We start from the raw sequence: 12,410 nt of genomic DNA, 5'->3' as shown, positions 1-12,410 counted from the left end.
CCATCTTAATTTGCCTTACGGCCAGACAACAGGATTAACAACAGCTGACTTTGGTGAAAAAGCATCTCTGATGGTGCCATGATTTAGATATTCCATGACCTTGGAACTGTAAGTTTTTAATCCCAAATAAATCCTCTTTATAAAAGCCAACACATTTCTGGTATTTTGCATCTGCAGCCTTTTGGAAAATTAAAACAACTTCCAAACCACCAAACGAAGATGAATGGAGATATTGTTTAGGTAAAAAAACAAAAACAAATAACAACAGCAACAAACCCAGATGCTGTCTCTTGCAGTTCTTATAGCATAAATTCATATTAGTAAAAATATCATAACTACTATTTGATAGACCCTGTATTAGGGCTATTGAAGTTATCTCATTTCTATAAAGTCTTTCTCAGGATGGTGTCAAGAGCTTATCCATTTTTTTTTTTTTACCCCAAAGATCAGATGTCTTCATTTATGTTATTTGTGTACCCAATTTCAGGATAATCTACCAACAGTTTTACTGTAGAGGAATGGTTATCTATTGAAAGCAATCAGTTCTAAATATGAGTTTTGCATGGAGTAAGCACAGGTAGGGCTGATTTATCCTTTAGACACTCATAGAAGAGTGATTTAGGTTTAGCTGGTTTTTGAAGGTATATTTTTCAGAACTGATAAACATTTTTTTCAATTGGCTCAAAAAGGCCAAAAGAAAACTAAAATTTCATAATGAATAAATGTCAAATATCCACAAAATATAATATTTTGTCAATTTTAATGATTCTTAAGTATATTAGTCATAAAATCTCATTCAATTGTAATTTCTTTTTGTAGATTTCCTCATCTTGTAAAAATCCTTAAGAATTTGGGATGATTGCTGACATAAATTCAATATGTCAACATAGAGTCAGATAATTTAAAAAACAAAATTTATAAATAGTTTAAGAATGTTTTTTATAGCCAAAATTAGTTTTAACAAAGGATTTGGGGTATAATTTCATATGTTTAATATAATGTGAGGGAGAAAACTCTAAATGGAAGAGTGATTTTGGCCTGGTAAAGGTCTCAAAATACCCCTGGGCAGGCCTTTATTTTTAGTTTGATATCTCTTTCTATATGACCAATACAGTAGTGGTTAAGCATTGTGATGGTATTAAAGACTAAACACAAAGATGGCAAGTACGGTTTGTTCCTGTACCATCAAGTCAAGAGAAAATAAGTAAGGTAGCTGCTTTTCAGTCAATACTGTCAGGTGAGTACTGTATTGCTGTAATGGACGTGCCAGCTCTGATTCAGGAAAAAATGTCATTTTAATCATTGTACTGGGAATCGACCTGCTCTTCCTCTGTAAACAAACACGAAAAAACTGACGTGTAAGTGCTGATCTCACAGATAGCAAGTGGAACTCAGTTTTCAAAAGAATCACAAAAATCCCCAATGCAGGGAGTGGATGTGTCTCAAGCGGTTAAGCCTTGTTCTGGGTTTGGTTCCTGGTGAGTCCTGAAAAAACAAAAACAAACAATAAGCAAAACAAAAGTAAAAAACAACTCAGGGAAGCTGATGTGGCTCAGCGTTTAAGCACTGGCTTCCACATATGAGATCCTGGGTTCAAACTCTGGCCCCCAGTACCTCAAAAAAAAAAAAAAAAAAATCCTCAATGCAAATACCAGTCTTGATTTTGGGAGCCTTAACAGTCACCTGGGATGAAGCAGGTACCTCAAGTCAGGGAGTGAAACCTTCATATTCTATCAGTATGTTAAACTTGCACCCTGGAATGAATTTAATTAATAATTTAAAATTTAAATAATGAAGAAAGAAAACCAAGTAAAATGGATTGTTATTTCCTAACTCTAACAGAAGACAGTAGGAAGGCATCTGCCCATGTATCCCCAATAGTAGACAAAAGATTTCTCTAGTCTGGGGATATTTTAGGTTGTATGTATGTTACTAGAATAAAAATTTATAAAATGAAAACCCATAGAGCTGTACAAGAACACCAGTGAACCCTAATGGAAACTATGGACTATCGTTAATAATATAATTATAATAATATTTCTTCATCATTTCTAACAAAGGTACCACACTAATTCAAAATGTTAATGATTGGGGAAACCATGTAAAGGGGTTGTATAGAAACTTTGTATTTTCTGCATAATTTTTTATAAAACTACAACTTCTTGAATAAAACAACAGCAACAAAACACAACCTGAAGGCTTGATATAGAAATCTTGGTTTGAAGAGTATTGTATATTCAATTATTTAAAACTATTACTTCATTCTCGTCTTGGAACCATTGCTAGGGTTGAGAAGTCTGAACTCAATCCCATTCTTGTTCCTTTGTGGGATATATATACATATATACATATGTGTATATATATATATATATATATAATTTTTCCCTATAAGGAGGTAGAATTTTCTCTTTGTCCTTGAAGTTTGTATTCAAAATAATGTTTCTAGGTAGCCATACTATCTTAAAAAAATATTTTCTCTCCCTCTAAAACATTTCCTATATATATGTATATATATATATATATTTTCTGATTAGTGTTCTAACTTTATTATGGTGATATTTCCATCTCATCCTGATTCATCTAAAACGTGTGAACAAAAGTCTATTAAGTTTGATGTATAATTATTTTTTTGAATTATCTATATAAGATATTACCTTGTGTAGCTATAAGATGTAGATATTGATATAAGATAATATATTATGTAAATATAAGATGTTATCTTATGTGGATATAAGATATTAACTTATATAGATATAAAATATTATAGATATATCTATAGATATAGTTATCTACACAAGATATTACATGATTTTTATTCCCTTAGTATTCCTTTACATTTTCTTTCTTTTTTCTTTTGTCTTCTGTCTTCCTCTGTCTGACCATCCAATTTTCTATTCTTAGTTAACTGTATCCATCTTGCAATTTATCTCATTTATATTGCAATAAGTTTTGTAATTTATACCTACTATTTTACTTTTTAGTTCTTATCTCTACACTAAATTACTACTATCTTACCTTTGACTGAAATCATTATACTGATATTTCTTTATTTTTATTTAATTATTAATCTACTATAAAAATTGTTTTTAACTGGTATATATAAGCAAAGTTGTACTTTTTTCTTTTGTGGCAGGCATTCTTTTCAGGTACCTAGATATACTTCCTTTCAGACCATAATGATCTAGGTGGTTGAATAACAAAGTCAAGTATCAAAGGGTGGAGAGACCAGGACCTGGTCAGAACTTCTTAGGTTCCTGTTAGTCTGGTGAGGATGAACCCCAGGCACCAAGATGCTCCTGGCTGGAAAGCCCATTTCTGAGGTGGAAGTTCCTCTCATCAGAGATTCGTCTTTAAACACTCAGTGAGGAGCTGGCTCTCAATTCTGCATATCAGAAACATCAAACAAGGAAATAGCTCTAAAAGATTGTGTTTATAGTAGCAGTAAAATTGTAAACAATGTTTCAGAATTGAGTTAACAAAAATATGTGAAACCTTTAAGAAGATATTTTACCACAAAACCATCAGAATAAATGTAATAATATTACAGTGTCTTGGAGAGTATTGTTAAAGTTTATACATTTATGAAATCCTCAAGAATTTGTATTAAGTAAATGTAATTTCAGTCATTTTTTAGGTGTAATATTTAGTAACTCCATACATACATTAGAAAATGTATTTAAAATAAAAAACTAAGAGCACTTTGATGAAAATGTGCAGGAAGTAGAGACTCACCAGAGCAGAAATGAATACACTCTGCAAAGCTAGAGTGATTGAAAGAGATGCTATGGCACCAGAACAGCTGGATCATTAAAGGACTAGAACGGAGAACTCCAAGGTAAGCCCATGTGAATAGGAGCTTTGTATGTGACCCAGGGTACAATTCATAACCTGCCTTTACTATTTGCATATGTCCTCGGGCCTTGCAGTCTCTTCTATCTTTGCCCTCTGCGCTATTCATGGTTTTCAAATACACCAAACACAGGCCTGTCTTAGAAGCTTTGTCCTTATAGATCCCTTGGGCAGCTGTTTGGTCAGATACACACATGAGTTGTACTCCCACCCTCTTCAGTCAAATTATCATTCCCAGTATGCCTGCCCTGAACATTCTATATATAATAGGAACTTCTGACATTTCCAACCCCACTTTCATGCTATTTTACTAATAAAATTAAATTACCATTTAAAATACAGAAAAATTCACTTTGGGTCTCTAGTTTGCATTCTTTTATTCACTTTTTACATGAATATTTGTTGAGCCTTTTCTAGTTGCCAGGTACAGTGCTAGCTAGGCCTGGGCATCCAACACTGAACAAGTTGGATAAGCTTCCTGGTCTGTGGCTCATGCGCAACATATAACCTGATCATAGGAGATGGTGAAAGGCACAATTAAAGAAGCAATTAGGAGTGTAGGGTAGTAAGCAACTGGAGGTTACAAAGGACGATGCAGAATGTCCTCTTTGAGGAAGTGGCACTGCAGGAGGAAAACAAGTCAGCTGAAGAAATGGGGAAGAGCATTTCATGGGAACAGCAAACGCAAAGGTTCAGAAGTGGGGGAAGAATAGTCATAGCTTTGGTGAATGGCAAGGTGAGGAAAGAATCAGGGAAAAGTGGGGGACTCTCCCCCCAAATGAGATAATTCTCCATTATTTACTTAAACGCTTAGGAAGTGTTTTACCAAGTACTGTTAGGGACACAAAAGAAGTAAAAACATAGTTCTTCCCCTCAAGGAGTTTATATAGAAAAGATTGTTATTCCCCTGGTACAACTTCAGCCTATAAATGAATGAATAAATATTATATACTATTGCTTATAGCTTTATATATGCTGGTCGTATATGTCTCAAATCTACCCTTAAGAAATAGAAAAAAGATCTGTGGGGTCAGATTCTTAAAGACGTAGACTTGAGTTACTTCAGGAGCTGAGCAGTTGCTCAAAAACAAACTATTTTTTTTAATCTCTTGGCCTTAAAATCTCTTATTTCCTCTACTCTGTGACCCTGGAAGAGAACTTAAACTTTCTGGGCTTCAACCACATCATCTGAAAAATGGAGGTTTTGTCTGGAACCTAGCTATTGATTCAAACTGCTTCTGGAACTAAAGCATGTGGCACCGTAATTATTACCAAATGCTTGCAGAAAGGAAGGATACATTTTTTCTTCTTGGTGGCATTATTCTGGGTAATAGGAAGATTAGAAAACATGTAAAAATAAATACCATTTGTTAATCTACTATTTTTGTCCAGTTCCTGCGGCAAGCACAATTTATTTCTTTTAATTCTAAAAAGTACCCTATGATGTAGGTATTATTTTATCTCTATTTTGCAGATGAGGAAACTGGAGCTCGGAGAGCCCAAGGCCATATATCTAGTAAATGGTGGCACTGGATTTTGAGCCAGTGCCACTGGATCTTTCACTAAAGACTGAGGAAAGCCTAGATGACCTCTAGAGATCTCTTCTGGTATCATCTTTCAGGAAGAACAACCTAAATGATATGCTTGTTACATTCTGGAATTATTATTAAGGGGAGCTGTGATTTTTTTTTTTTTAAAGAGGTCTTTAGAAACAAAATAGCCATTTACCCAGAAGGGCAAAAAAGAAGAGTCAGGCAGGGCAAGACGCTAACATTTATTGAGAGTGTATTTTGTGCTGAGTTTGGTACTTACTATATGCTTTCTACATCTCAGTTAAGTCTCCCAACAAACCTTTAGGGGGAACTGTGATCATTCTTATTCATAGGTGATAGTACCAAACCTGATGAAGAAAGCAAAGCAAAAGAGGTTAAGGAACTATGTCCTTAGATAGCTGCTAAGTAGCAGAGCTGACATTCAAATTCTCATTTGTCAGAATGAAAAACCTGGGCTTTTTCCATTAAGAGGATCCAAGTTTTAGATAGGAAGATAGATAATGTCTAGATATTTCTTTAGTTCCCAGTATTTTTCAATCCTTTGATTATTTATGTTTTATTTTGATTTTTTGTTCCTACATTCATATTTTCACATACACAAAGAATTGTTGACATATGTTTTCCTTCCTTTACTTTTTTGCTCAGCTCATTTTGATATATCCTTTATTCTTTTGGTTTTCCCTTTGCTGTCTATGACCAAAGGCTGATTGATGAAAAGTTAACAGTTCTTTAGTTAGCATATTAAATAGACTTTTATCACTCCTGCCAATGTTGAAGCAACTAATTATCAGCCCCATATGGGAACAAGGAAAGCTGACCTCAGATAGACCAACAGCTCTTCAAAGAGAAAATGATGAAGTGGGGTCTCCCAACTCCCTCCGCTCCAAGCCAATCTGACATAATTGCCTGAGAACAAGGACTCAAGTACTTGGAGTCTTCACGGAACATCAGAAATTATGATTACAGTAAATCAGGGCTTATGAATATGCAGCTTATTTCTGCTTAGAGACACTTGAGTTATCTAAATTAAAAATACAAAATTATGTATTGCAAAGAAAGCGGCAGCGATTTTTTTATTTTAACAATTGGAAAATATCACTGGAAATGAAGTCTTCCTGCCAACATGAAGCACATAATAATCATGCCAGGAAAATGATGCTTGTTTTAAATAGATTTTTCTTCCCCCTCAAAATTCTGTTTAAAGATAGATTATGGAAGCTTTAACTCATGTGATTTTTCTTTTTGTGGATTTCAATTGCAGGGTTATACATTTTGGGACAGAGTCTAACACCAACTCATTCACAGAATGTTTCCCATAGTCAGCATCTATCCCCAGAAACCCTGAAATAAGGAGACTTGATTTTGGTGCCTTTTCATTTGCAGTTCCCTCCCTCCTTTCCTTCCTTCCTTCCTTTATCTTCCATCTCTTTATTCTAAGCCTAATCTGCCAAAGATCTCCCATTCCACTAGGCTTGACTTCTCTGGTCCTTCTCCATACTTTAGACTTTATCTCTTTCCCTTTCAGTTTCCATTAAAACAATGTGTGGTTTTAATGTTTTCAAATGTGTCATGTTACTATTGCCTTTTTGCAAGCTTAAATTGCGAGTCCCATTTTCAAATATCTAACCTTGCAGTACCAGGCAGCTGCTACAATGTTTTTAAAGTTGCTTGATCATATGATTTGAACTACCAGATATAAGAATATGCACTTAAATAATTATTTTAAAATGATTTGTGTATGTGTGTGTGTTATTTGAGAAACCAGTTAAACTAAAGCACGGGATTAAGCGATATAGAGGAGGGTTGGGCAATGTATAGTAGGTATTGGGACTTTTCTCTCTCCCTATCACAGAAATTGTTATTGTTTGTAGCACCCTTTCCCACTAAGCCCTGATAAGACCCCAGAATTCTTTTTTTATTATTATTATTCGTCTTCAGAATCCTTTTTAACATGGAACCTGGGGTAATAGGAAATGATATATGGGACAACCAGATACCTTTCTTGATATAGAGTAAGCTAAAGACAACCACAAAAAACCAAGTCTGGTAATCTGGGGCTGATGTAGGAATGACACAGAGATGATCCTCAGCTATAGCCAGAGAGTTGTTGGAGGGGTGTGGGAGTGGTATTAATACAGCAATTTAAGAGAAGTCATGTTCCAAAACCAAGAGGCAGTATGAATGGTTAAACTCCAAGATGGCCTGCAGGGAGGCAATAACCAAATCCAAAGTGTCTTCTGGATAAACTGGGCAGATTGAGGAGAGCAGGAGTGAAATGGAAGAGATTACTTGAGGCTGGACAGCTTCATCTATGCTAAAAACATAGCTATCCTTTTCAGACGCTCACCGTACATCTACACAGAAGAGATGGCATTTGCCACTTTGAATGCATAGATTGTCACATCTACTGTGTTCTTTGCTTTTCTAAGTGGGCTTCTGCCATTGGGTGAAAAGCCATGGTTTCTATCAAAAAGATAAGAGAGACAAGAACTAGACTTGTGTTTCTCCTAGAACCCTTGTTCCTTGAATGGTGCAGTAATGCTAACCTGCTTTTACTATCCATGCCTGCTTGCGACTCTAACTGAGGTTGGAATGACAACAAATTCTAGACATTCCCAGCTACACGAAGGCCAATTGAAAATCGCCTTCACTGCATACTGCTTTTTTACTATCAATTGGGCAAATGATTGAATTTTATGCTCCGGTTGATCAATAAATGAGTAGGTGGGACTGGTTGTGTCATCAGGGCCAGATATATCAGATTTACAAATCTACTCACCAAAGCTCTGAATTCCTTTTCTCATCTGGGTTGGATACTAAGGCATCTGAAACAGAAAAGTTGAGTAGCAAAACTAGTTTCCCATGCAGCCATGGGATTCTTACAAAGAGTACTATAGGTGGTTGGTATTGTAACTTTTCATTTCCAACACTATATCCACCCCACCTGCTACCTCCAACACTGGCACAATAGGAAACATGTAGGAAACATGGCCATGTAGACTAGGCCAGACACTGAATGGAGGAACACATTGTTTAGTAGGTAGTCACAACTTAGGAGAGGAAATCCTGACTTTGTTATGGTTTCTTTTCTATGGTCCCATGAACAGGAACAGATGAATGCACCAGGACTTTTTGGTCAGCGATGATCTAAAGTTAGTTAAGGGGAGAACCACTCCATTACTTGAAATCGGGTTTATTTCACAATGACCAACCCAAGTGGAAGGTCTATCTATTTGGGTAAATTATCTATCTGGTCTAATTTATCTATCTGAATAATTTAGGGATGAATAAGTGATCTAATTTGCTTTTGTCTAGTTTTATAGAATAAAACAGGGGAATTTTTAGCTTGTGTTTTCAAGATAGTTACCCCCAATTTCTGGCTTTTATTTGGTCTGGGGAGTATAGACTAAACCCCTTCTTTCTTAACGTCAATGTAATAATAAAATATTAAAGTTGTTCTCAGAATTAATGTGTTTCCCTTTTCATTTCTGAGGTGAAGTTTCTTGCCTAAATATATTGTGTGCATCCCTGATATAAACAAGGAATATCTAATTGTAAAATCATAACCGCATAATCAAAAATGTCACTGCCTTTATTATAAGAGTCTAGTTGAAAAAACTTCTCAAATATATTTTCTTCTTTATAACTTGAAATGAATTGGGAGTCAGAATTTATCAACATCTGTCCAGCATTTTATTGGTGCTGGGTTAATCCTTTTCTTATTTGGGAAATAGAGCTGGATGGACAGCTGGCTTCAGAACTTGCTTAGTTATGAAGAGTACATGATCCTACTTATGTAACTCACTGTGTTGCAAAATCTGCACTGCAGTTTTTGGGAAGGAATGAGATGTTTGGAAATGAAATCTGCTGCACAGTAGTATTTTCATTTACTTTTCACATTATTTTTGTTGTCTATATTTTTATTCTGCATTCTCAAGTGATATTTATCCTTGCATTAGCATTTTGCTGCACATGCCAGGAATTCAGAAATGATGAGCTATGTTTGTAGGTGTTTTTATTGACCTTCTGTGTTATGTGTAAATTGTTTAACTCTTCCAGGATTAGGATTTCTTACATACAGAGTCAATCAGACTAGACTGAGGTGGGATGAGGAAAGAAGTCATTAGGGACAAACTGTTATGCAGTCCTTAAAAGTGTGAAAGTTCATGGTTCAAGTTGTAATTCTCCTAACAATGTCAGTCAGTATATCTATGTGGAAGACAACTGTTTTTCAGTCAGACTTGCATCACTTTCACCCTAATTCTGATTTATAACACTTTCCTCTCTTTGGGAGGACTCCCATTCCTTCATTACATGTGTATCTGCTAGGACAACCAATTATAGTAACTCACTTTTTTGGACACTGGCCAAACATATTATCCTATCAACTGGTAACAATGATTGAGCACGTGAACAAGCTTGCCAATCAGACACATTCCCTGGGATTTTAGATTCTAGTAAGGAGGGATTAGAGGAAAGAAGCTTTCATTTTCGTCTGGATCTACTAAACTGGGATGACTTAGTCTTGCATGAAGCCATGGCCTGTTCAGCATCTTGTGGTGGAAGACTTTGTATAACAGAAAAGGATGAGGACAACACAGAGGGAAGAACAGAGAAATGGAATTAAAATTGTCATTTGGGTTCTTGGATAAGGTCAGTTCCATGTCTGAAATTTTAAGTTTCATGAACCAATAAACTTCTTCCATTGCTTAAATTGGGTTCAATTGACATTTTGTCAGTTGCAAAAGAAATAGACTTTTTCTAATTTAATTCATAAAAAGAAAAAGCAATAATTTTATATTAAGCATTTAGGATCTTGGCACATTCAAGGAAAATTTTCTGCAGATAGCAATATTTGAAAGGTATTGGCAAATAATGTATTTTCCATAATCTTATTTTTAGAATGGAGGTGAAATTTTTAATGAGGTTGCTTATCTTTCACATACCACCTGTGATTTTACTTTTTAGTTCTTCCTTGTTTGTCTCCCCATAATTTGAGAGAGGTTTCAGAATAGTATCTGGGATTCTGTAAAGCCCTCTGAAAGAGAGAAGGTCTTTAAGCTTATGCTATACGCTGTCTGGAATGCTTCTTCTTTTCCACTTATCCCTTCATGCCATACAAAAGCCACTTTCCTTGTGAAGTCGTCACTTTTCTTAGTTAGAAATGAATCTCCACCTGTGCCAATAGTACCCTCTGTCTCGGCACCAGTCTCATTCTACCTGTATTTTGTTCCAACTGCTGTGTAACAAATCATCCAAAATTAAAGGCTTAAAACAACAATTTTTATATATCTTATCATTTTGATGTTCAGGAATTCAAATAGGGCTTAGCTAAGGGAAACTTCACTTTCCTCTGCTGTTGACTGGCATCACTTGATGGCATTTGGCTGGTGGTTTTTGTCATCTGGGAAAGTCCAAAAGAGCCTCACTCTCCTGCTTGGCATCTTGAAGAGGAAGAGCTGGAAGGCTGGACTCTGCTTCCTCTCCCCCTTGATTCAATCTCTCTACATGGTCTCACAATAGAATCAAACTTCTTACCTAGCAGTGCAGTGCTCCAAGAGCAAGTGTTTGCCAAAACACAAAGGGAAGCTGCTAATCTCCTGAAGGACCTGCACCAAGAAACTGGCAAGACATCACTTCTGCCATATTCTATGGCTCCAATCAGTTACAAAGAAACAATTGAAGGAAAAACTGTCTAAATTTTTCAGCTAACTTTAATTTGCCACATTTGTGTCAGTGTTTTACTTCTCTGCCTCTCCCACCCACATTAGATGATAGGTTTCTTGATAATAGGATCTTTGCAATCATTTTTGTATGTGTCTTCCATGGATTAAAGGGTAGGGCCTTACACATAGTATGTACTCAGATTTTTTTCAAGTGTCTTCTTCCCCACTTATACAATATTTATAAAATTGAGGGGACCAATTCCTTAAGGCTAATACTTAAAAATCTAGTTTCTCAGGACTCTTATACCTCTACCTGAACCAGAAAATTTCACCAAGCATAGATCTCCATATCCTTTGGAAAAGGGCCATGACTTTTCTCTCTTGTTTGCAAAGGAAAGTGAAAAGGAGAGCTATTTCAGCATAAATGGTCCCATCTGTAAATAGAAGGGTCTGGACTAAATAATCTCTAGGTTGCTTCAAGGTCAGACATTGTTGGGCTCTATGATCAAAGCAATCAGTATTGCAACAATAACATATTTTTAGAGAGGTAAGATAAGGATGTATCCTTTTCCTGGAATTTGATCAGTTGGATAACTGATCAACTTCAGAGCTAACTTCTTCACCAAGGATACTATCCACTTATAGAAATCACTAGAGCTTTAGAATCTAAGTTAACAGTGTTTATGTCCATATTATTCTTTATGATATGGCTGGCAAAATCTAGTGCTAAAATGCATCACAATCCTGTCCCTCAACCCCAGCATACCTACTTGATTGTCTTAGATCAGATTGCATGAATATATGTATCAAAAATAAAATTGAAGATGAAAAATAAAAATTGAAGTATGTAGGTACAATTTTGGGTAATTCATATATTAAGAAAAAGTTGGTGATATTTTAGAAAAATTTTTATCCTCAAAGATTGGTTGCATGGATGGCAAATGACACAATATTTCTTGGTATCTTGGTCAGAGATAGTACACGTCAGACTCTAAACAAGACTTTTTTTTTTTTAAGGAGGTACTGGGGCATTGAAAGCAGGACCTCATACATGGGATGCAGGCATTCAACCACTTGAGCTACATCGGTGCCCCAAAATGAGACCTTTTTAAAAGAAGTAGTATTCCAGAATTCTTCTCTTTAGAGATCCTTGGCTGGTTTTAGCTCATTTAGTTCCTTGGCTGGCTTCGCATCTTTTTTTGGTTTTGTTTAGTCATTCTATCTGTAATATTTAAATTCTGTCTTTCTTTTATTTTTTAATTTTCTTTTTGTTTTTATCAAAATTGTACCAAATACATAGGATCTAGTAATTCTACGAAGTTTGAAGACAAGCAATCCTTTT

This window comes from Dasypus novemcinctus, chromosome 2 (genome assembly GCF_030445035.2).
Source record: "Dasypus novemcinctus isolate mDasNov1 chromosome 2, mDasNov1.1.hap2, whole genome shotgun sequence".
NCBI classification, from domain to species: Eukaryota; Metazoa; Chordata; class Mammalia; order Cingulata; family Dasypodidae; genus Dasypus; species Dasypus novemcinctus.
The sequence above is the reverse complement of the archived record's forward strand: the minus strand, read 5'-3'. Positions refer to the sequence as shown.